The sequence below is a fragment of the Gobio gobio genome (assembly GCF_949357685.1).
Source record: "Gobio gobio genome assembly, chromosome: 17".
Taxonomy (NCBI): Eukaryota; Metazoa; Chordata; class Actinopteri; order Cypriniformes; family Gobionidae; genus Gobio; species Gobio gobio.
In genome coordinates this window covers 52,679,550-52,689,549 of record NC_137110.1, presented here as the reverse complement: position 1 = coordinate 52,689,549, position 10,000 = coordinate 52,679,550, and the positions used below count along the sequence as shown (strand labels likewise).

The 10,000-nt window shown below is 46.9% G+C and overlaps 2 protein-coding genes across 4 annotated transcripts in view; one reads left to right on the top strand and one right to left on the bottom strand.

Annotated features, from left to right (window-relative positions):
• gpr34a (G protein-coupled receptor 34a) overlaps nt 1–305 on the top strand; it is a 7,210-nt gene extending 6,905 nt beyond the window's left edge. Inside the window, exon 2 of the mRNA XM_079841671.1 lies at nt 1–305. This exon is cut by the window's left edge and continues 1,544 nt beyond it. The gene's annotated coding sequence lies outside the window, so the exon portion shown is untranslated.
• caskb (calcium/calmodulin-dependent serine protein kinase b) overlaps nt 1–10,000 on the bottom strand; it is a 126,974-nt gene that overhangs the window by 82,530 nt on the left and 34,444 nt on the right. The window lies entirely within an intron of this gene.

Genomic DNA, 10,000 nt, shown 5'->3' with positions numbered 1-10,000 from the left:
TGAAAACAAGTCCGCAAAAGTTTGAAAAGTAATGCATTACAATATTGCGTTATTCCCTTAAAAAGTAACTAATTGAGTTACTTTTTAAGAAAAGTAATGCGTTACGTTACTTTTGCGTTAGTTTTTCTCACCTGGGCTGGACTTGTTTTTGTTTATAATATTTTTGTGTAATGGTAAAGACCTCTTTATACCAAAATGTAAATAATAATCCCCAGGCTGAGGTAAAACTGCAGATTCCCTCATGAACACTAGAGGGCGCAGCTCTGGATAATGGAGGAATAGATGCAGGAGAAAAAAGATTTACCAATAAAAACACAAAATCTAGTAATTTTCATCATTAAAGGTCAAGAGATTGGTAAATTAAATATAAAGGTAGATTATGCATAGTTATTTTATTTAACATTTATATACTTGATGTTTGAGTATTCTGATTTAGCATTTGACTGATTTTCTTCATTTTGAGGAGGACAGAATCTTTATTGTGTAAGTGAGATTAATAAATGCTCACATTTAGTCTAGAACTACAATAACCATCCTGTTCACACACACACACACACACACACACACACTAGGGATGAAACGATTACCGGTTTCACGATAAACCACGATAAAATTTAGTGACGGTTAGTAATATCGTATACAATTTTATTATCATTAAAACCGCGTGTGATTATCACGGTTGTGAAAACTCGCGGTAAATCTTGTCCAGTCAGCGTCAGTCTGGCGCACCGTTGTTTTCTGAATGAGGAGAAATGGCAGAAGGCAGTGACAGCACTCGGGGATTGTTCAGATTTCTAAAAGGACCAAATCTGAGGTGTGGTCATATTTTGGCTTTTACAAAAGTCCTGAGGGAAACTTAATCTAAGATGGTCACCCTGTCTGAAGAACATGCCAGAAGAAAGTCGCTGTAATGGGGAAAACACTTCAAAACTACGAACGCAAGGCAAGTGGACTTTGACCTCAATACCAAAACTACGTCTGGGAAATAATAACGTGAAGCGAACGAACAAATTCAGACAAGACTAGGGTGACATTAAGGGATAATCAGGGCTTGACATTAACAACTGCCATTAGCGGGTGTAACGTTATTTCGGCTGCACACTAGCCACTCTGGCTGTTGAACTTATAATAGTCTTCTCAAAGGCCGTCTGTTATAATCGCGTTGCGCATTATAAGCACTTACACGTGCTTCTATTGAGTTTATGAATGCAATGTCTCATAATCAGAGGCGTTCAGATTAGCGGAGTTTTGTTCAGAGCGCGCGCCGCTGTCAATCGCTGAAATCTGCTCTCAAAGCAGAGATAAACATGCGATGTACGCAGGAGATTCACTCATCATACAGTGATTGACTGTTTTTGTTCTATTTCAGCAGTGAAAATGGTTTTTAAAAAACCCAGCAGAGCCACAGCGCATCTGATATGACTGGCATAACGCTGGCGAATTTAGGGACCGTCTCTAAAGTTACACACAACATTGGTAACGTTATACACGTTTCAAACTTCACTAGCATTTGAAGAGAATGACAGTCATAAAAAGACTGTAAAGTGTTCATCTAGGTGTCAGGTATGATGCACACATTTTGATATTTAATAAAATAAACTGTCAAATCATATGGAAATATGGATATGCATTATTTCACTAGGATACTGTTTGGGCTCTAACACAAAATATGCTAGATTTAAATGTGTCTGATAGAACACTGATGAGAATATTGCTTGGGAATATATTTACAGTGATAATATTAGAGATTATATTTACAACAAATTATTATTATTTATGTGTTATGCGTTGCTATTGACGACGGCCATTAAGGAAGGAAATCCCACAGAATCTAGCTTAAAAAAGTGCTTAGAGCTGCTTTAGTTATTTGTTGTTTGTTGATTTTCAAATATAAAACTTGTTGAAATGTTTTAAGTGTGTGCATCTCTTCTTTTTGAACACTTTCATTTCGTTTGAACAAAACCGTGATAATATTGATAACCGTGATAATTTGGGTCACTATAATCGTGATGTTAAATTTCCATACCGTTTCATCCCTAACACACACACACACACGCACACACACACACACACACGCCTCTGCACTAACTCTCAACATGAGCTGTCAGTCAAACTAATGTGAAAAAGCAACTTGTGTTACTTTTTTGAAATAGTAACTCAGATATTTTGTTGTAAATTTGAAAAGTAATGAGTTACTTTACTAGTTACTTGGAAAAAGTAATATTATTACGCAACTCAAGTTATTTGTAATGCGTTTCCCCAACACTGATCATGGGACACTAAGGGTGTTTTCTAGTGTTTTCACCGATCATGATTTTACATGGCCGATTCCGATACCGATTTCTGATTCTTTCTTTTTTTTCCCACAATAAAAGAATGAAAGTATACATGAACAAGATGTTTATTTGGTATTTAACACGCTCAATTGCTTTTGGCCAATGAAAACAAGTCCGCAATCTGAAATTAACGGGAAATTGAATTGGAAATTAAAGGCAACAACTGCATATTCTGCAATCCAAACAAAGATGTTACTTAAATCAGCATTTGTTTTTTAGCCGAACTGACCCACACACACACACACACACACACACACACACACACACACCTGTGAACACTGACTCATGGGAAACTAAAGTTCACTTCTATGAGCATCTGGGGCTCAAACCAACCCCACGCATGCTGGAGTCGATTCGGCCATTAATAACATTTTCAACTAAAAACTGAATTGTTTTTATTGGTGTTTTGGCTGTTATGTGGAGCCTGAAACTTCAGAAAACAGGTTTCAAAGTGCAGGTTTTAGAAACCGATAGCGTCATCATCCCCATGTTAACTACAAAAACATCAATTGCTGGAGCTGAAAACCACTGACCAACACACACGTGCTCTAGAGTCAATAGTGCAGTGTGTGTGTGTGTGTGTGTGTGTGTGTGTGTGTGTGTGTGTGTGTGTGTGTGTTATTTAAAGCCGTGGACACACTTCAAGACTAGCTGAATCCTTCTAAGACTGAACTGAACACACTATGATTTTAAATGCTGACGGTAAGCAAAGACTAAACACAACTGACACACACACACAGACCCGAGTCAGTCATAAAGTATCAAATTACATTCATAACATTCATACAATCGTTATGTGTGTCCCTGGCTTTAGTAATATGAGCACACGCACACTTATTACACACACAGCAGCGCACACACACACACACACACACTGCTTATTACACACACACGCAGCAGCACACACACACACACACTGCTTATTACACACACACGCAGCAGCACACACACACCAAATATTAAAAATAAAGGGATTACACTGTAAAAGATTATTATTGTGTACATAAAGATAAAATGTCTGCATGTCCAATGGAATTACGACTTATTTGACCAATCGTGGCGATACACACACGTCTGTAAACTGACTCGTGTGTGTATTCCTCATGTGAACAGTGAATCCTCTCATGGTGCGGCACAAAGGGAAAGAGAGATGAGGCTCTGATTGGTTTATTGCACGTTTTGCCCAAAACACACCCATGAGACGAGGGGCGGCCATTCTGGACCGTTTTTTCCATCATTGAACTAGCAGGAGTGGATTGTGGCCCGCCGTGAGCTTCAGATCATGTGATCAGATCAGTGAAATAGAGCCTCTGGTGTTAGTTTCCCTCTATCAGGCCAGAATCAGACAGTCAGAGCTGTTTAAACCTCACACTCATGTCAAGATATGATGCGTTTCCAGCAGCAGCTGCAGTGATGAACACCGAATGAACAGTTACTGCACTCCTCCTTCTGGAAGAACAGAGTTACTGCACTCCTCCTTCTGGAAGAACAGAGTTACTGCACTCCTCCTTCTGGAAGAACAGAGTTACTGCACTCCTCCTTCTGGAAGAACAGAGTTACTGCACTCCTCCTTCTGGAGGAACAGAGATAGAGCCGTTCCCTTCTTCATGTCAATCACTGGCCAGTTCCATCTCACACACACCACAGCATGTTTCTCTGCTGAACACACACACACCTGATCAGCCTCAATCTGACACTAACCACAGACGGACGCCACATCAAACGGGACGCGTGTTTGTGATTACTGGACACGGGCTCATCACACACACGTGACTTCTGATGGACACGCGCTCATCACACACACGTGACTTCTGATGGACACGAGCTCATCACACACACGTGACTTCTGATGGACACGAGCTCATCACACACACGTGACTTCTGATGGACACGCGCTCATCACACACACGTGACTTCTGATGGACACGAGCTCATCACACACACGTGACTTCTGATGGACACGAGCTCATCACACACACGTGACTTCTGATGGACACGCGCTCATCACACACACGTGACTTCTGATGGACACGAGCTCATCACACACACGTGACTTCTGATGGACACGAGCTCATCACACACACGTGACTTCTGATGGACACGAGCTCATCACACACACGTGACTTCTGATGGAGCTCATCACACACACGTGACTTCTGATGGACACGAGCTCATCACACACACGTGACTTCTGATGGACACAAGCTCATCACACACACGTGACTTCTGATGGACACGAGCTCATCACACACACGTGACTTCTGATGGACACGAGCTCATCACACACACGTGACTTCTGATGGACACGAGCTCATCACACACACGTGACTTCTGATGGACACGAGCTCATCACACACACGTGACTTCTGATGGACACAAGCTCATCACACACACGTGACTTCTGATGGAGCTCATCACACACACGTGACTTCTGATGGACACGCGCTCATCACACACACGTGACTTCTGATGGACACAAGCTCATCACACACACGTGACTTCTGATGGAGCTCATCACACACACGTGACTTCTGATGGACACGAGCTCATCACACACACGTGACTTCTGATGGAGCTCATCACACACACGTGACTTCTGATGGACACGCGCTCATCACACACACGTGACTTCTGATGGACACAAGCTCATCACACACACGTGACTTCTGATGGACACAAGCTCATCACACACACGTGACTTCTGATGGACACGGGCTCATCACACACACGTGACTTCTGATGGACACAAGCTCATCACACACACGTGACTTCTGATGGACACGAGCTCATCACACACACGTGACTTCTGATGGAGCTCATCACACACACGTGACTTCTGATGGACACGAGCTCATCACACACACGTGACTTCTGATGGACACGAGCTCATCACACACACGTGACTTCTGATGGAGCTCATCACACACACGTGACTTCTGATGGACACGAGCTCATCACACACACGTGACTTCTGATGGAGCTCATCACACACACGTGACTTCTGATGGACACGAGCTCATCACACACACGTGACTTCTGATGGACACGAGCTCATCACACACACGTGACTTCTGATGGAGCTCATCACACACACGTGACTTCTGATGGACACGGGCTCATCACACACACGTGACTTCTGATGGACACGGGCTCATCACACACACGTGACTTCTGATGGACACGAGCTCATCACACACACGTGACTTCTGATGGACACGAGCTCATCACACACACGTGACTTCTGATGGACACGCGCTCATCACACACACGTGACTTCTGATGGACACGAGCTCATCACACACACGTGACTTCTGATGGACACGTGCTCATCACACACACGTGACTTCTGATGGACACGCGCTCATCACACACACGTGACTTCTGATGGACACGAGCTCATCACACACACGTGACTTCTGATGGACACGAGCTCATCACACACACGTGACTTCTGATGGACACGGGCTCATCAGCTCATCACACACACGTGACTTCTGATGGACACGCGCTCATCACACACACGTGACTTCTGATGGACACGCGCTCATCACACACACGTGACTTCTGATGGACACAAGCTCATCACACACACGTGACTTCTGATGGACACGCGCTCATCACACACACGTGACTTCTGATGGACACAAGCTCATCACACACACGTGACTTCTGATGGACACGCGCTCATCACACACACGTGACTTCTGATGGACACGAGCTCATCACACACACGTGACTTCTGATGGACACAAGCTCATCACACACACGTGACTTCTGATGGACACGAGCTCATCACACACACGTGACTTCTGATGGACACGCGCTCATCACACACACGTGACTTCTGATGGACACAAGCTCATCACACACACGTGACTTCTGATGGACACGAGCTCATCACACACACGTGACTTCTGATGGACACGAGCTCATCACACACACGTGACTTCTGATGGACACGAGCTCATCACACACACGTGACTTCTGATGGACACAAGCTCATCACACACACGTGACTTCTGATGGACACAAGCTCATCACACACACGTGACTTCTGATGGACACGGGCTCATCACACACACGTGACTTCTGATGGACACAAGCTCATCACACACACGTGACTTCTGATGGACACAGGCTCATCACACACACGTGACTTCTGATGGACACGCGCTCATCACACACACGTGACTTCTGATGGACACGCGCTCATCACACACACGTGACTTCTGATGGACACGCGCTCATCACACACACGTGACTTCTGATGGACACAAGCTCATCACAGACACGTGACTTCTGATGGACACGAGCTCATCACACACACGTGACTTCTGATGGACACGAGCTCATCACACACACGTGACTTCTGATGGACACGGGCTCATCACACACACGTGACTTCTGATGGACTCGAGCTCATCACACACACGTGACTTCTGATGGACTCGAGCTCATCACACACACGTGACTTCTGATGGACACGAGCTCATCACACACACGTGACTTCTGATGGACACGAGCTCATCACACACACGTGACTTCTGATGGACACGAGCTCATCACACACACGTGACTTCTGATGGACACGCGCTCATCACACACACGTGACTTCTGATGGACACGAGCTCATCACACACACGTGACTTCTGATGGACACGAGCTCATAACACACACGTGACTTCTGATGGACACGCGCTCATCACACACACGTGACTTCTGATGGACACAGGCTCATCACACACACGTGACTTCTGATGGACACGAGCTCATCACACACACGTGACTTCTGATGGACACAGGCTCATCACACACACGTGACTTCTGATGGACACGCGCTCATCACACACACGTGACTTCTGATGGACACAAGCTCATCACACACACGTGACTTCTGATGGACACGCGCTCATCACACACACGTGACTTCTGATGGACACAAGCTCATCACACACACGTGACTTCTGATGGACACGCGCTCATCACACACACGTGACTTCTGATGGACACGCGCTCATCACACACACGTGACTTCTGATGGACACAAGCTCATCACACACACGTGACTTCTGATGGACACGAGCTCATCACACACACGTGACTTCTGATGGACACGCGCTCATCACACACACGTGACTTCTGATGGACACAAGCTCATCACACACACGTGACTTCTGATGGACACGAGCTCATCACACACACGTGACTTCTGATGGACACAGGCTCATCACACACACGTGACTTCTGATGGACACGGGCTCATCACACACACACGTGACTTCTGATGGACACGAGCTCATCACACACACGTGACTTCTGATGGACACGGGCTCATCACACACACGTGACTTCTGATGGACTCGAGCTCATCACACACACGTGACTTCTGATGGACTCGAGCTCATCACACACACGTGACTTCTGATGGACACAAGCTCATCACACACACGTGACTTCTGATGGACACGAGCTCATCACACACACGTGACTTCTGATGGACACGAGCTCATCACACACACGTGACTTCTGATGGACACGGGCTCATCACACACACGTGACTTCTGATGGACACGAGCTCATCACACACACGTGACTTCTGATGGACACGAGCTCATCACACACACGTGACTTCTGATGGACACGGGCTCATCACACACACGTGACTTCTGATGGACACGAGCTCATCACACACACGTGACTTCTGATGGACACGGGCTCATCACACACACGTGACTTCTGATGGACACGGGCTCATCACACACACGTGACTTCTGATGGACACGAGCTCATCACACACACGTGACTTCTGATGGACACGAGCTCATCACACACACGTGACTTCTGATGGACACGGGCTCATCACACACACGTGACTTCTGATGGACACGAGCTCATCACACACACGTGACTTCTGATGGACACGAGCTCATCACACACACGTGACTTCTGATGGACACAAGCTCATCACACACACGTGACTTCTGATGGACACGAGCTCATCACACACACGTGACGTCTGATGGACACGAGCTCATCACACACACGTGACTTCTGATGGACACGGGCTCATCACACACACGTGACTTCTGATGGACACGAGCTCATCACACACACGTGACTTCTGATGGACACGGGCTCATCACACACACGTGACTTCTGATGGACTCGAGCTCATCACACACACGTGACTTCTGATGGACTCGAGCTCATCACACACACGTGACTTCTGATGGACACGCGCTCATCACACACACGTGACTTCTGATGGACACGAGCTCATCACACACACGTGACTTCTGATGGACACGAGCTCATCACACACACGTGACTTCTGATGGACACGGGCTCATCACACACACGTGACTTCTGATGGACACGCGCTCATCACACACACGTGACTTCTGATGGACACGCGCTCATCACACACACGTGACTTCTGATGGACACGGGCTCATCACACACACGTGACTTCTGATGGACTCGAGCTCATCACACACACGTGACTTCTGATGGACACGAGCTCATCACACACACGTGACTTCTGATGGACACGAGCTCATCACACACACGTGACTTCTGATGGACACGCGCTCATCACACACACGTGACTTCTGATGGACACGAGCTCATCACACACACGTGACTTCTGATGGACACGAGCTCATCACACACACGTGGCTTCTGATGGACACGCGCTCATCACACACACGTGACTTCTGATGGACACGAGCTCATCACACACACGTGACTTCTGATGGACACGGGCTCATCACACACACGTGACTTCTGATGGACACGGGCTCATCACACACACGTGACTTCTGATGGACTCGAGCTCATCACACACACGTGACTTCTGATGGACACGGGCTCATCACACACACGTGACTTCTGATGGACACGAGCTCATCACACACACGTGACTTCTGATGGACACGGGCTCATCACACACACGTGACTTCTGATGGACTCGAGCTCATCACACACACGTGACTTCTGATGGACACGGGCTCATCACACACACGTGACTTCTGATGGACTCGAGCTCATCACACACACGTGACTTCTGATGGACACGGGCTCATCACACACACGTGACTTCTGATGGACACGAGCTCATCACACACACGTGACTTCTGATGGACACGGGCTCATCACACACACGTGACTTCTGATGGACACGAGCTCATCACACACACGTGACTTCTGATGGACACGGGCTCATCACACACACGTGACTTCTGATGGACTCGAGCTCATCACACACACGTGACTTCTGATGGACACGCGCTCATCACACACACGTGACTTCTGATGGACACGAGCTCATCACACACACGTGACTTCTGATGGACACGAGCTCATCACACACACGTGACTTCTGATGGACACGGGCTCATCACACACACGTGACTTCTGATGGACACGCGCTCATCACACACACGTGACTTCTGATGGACACGAGCTCATCACACACACGTGACTTCTGATGGACACGGGCTCATCACACACACGTGACTTCTGATGGACTCGAGCTCATCACACACACGTGACTTCTGATGGACACGAGCTCATCACACACACGTGACTTCTGATGGACACGAGCTCATCACACACACGTGACTTCTGATGGACACGAGCTCATCACACACACGTGGCTTCTG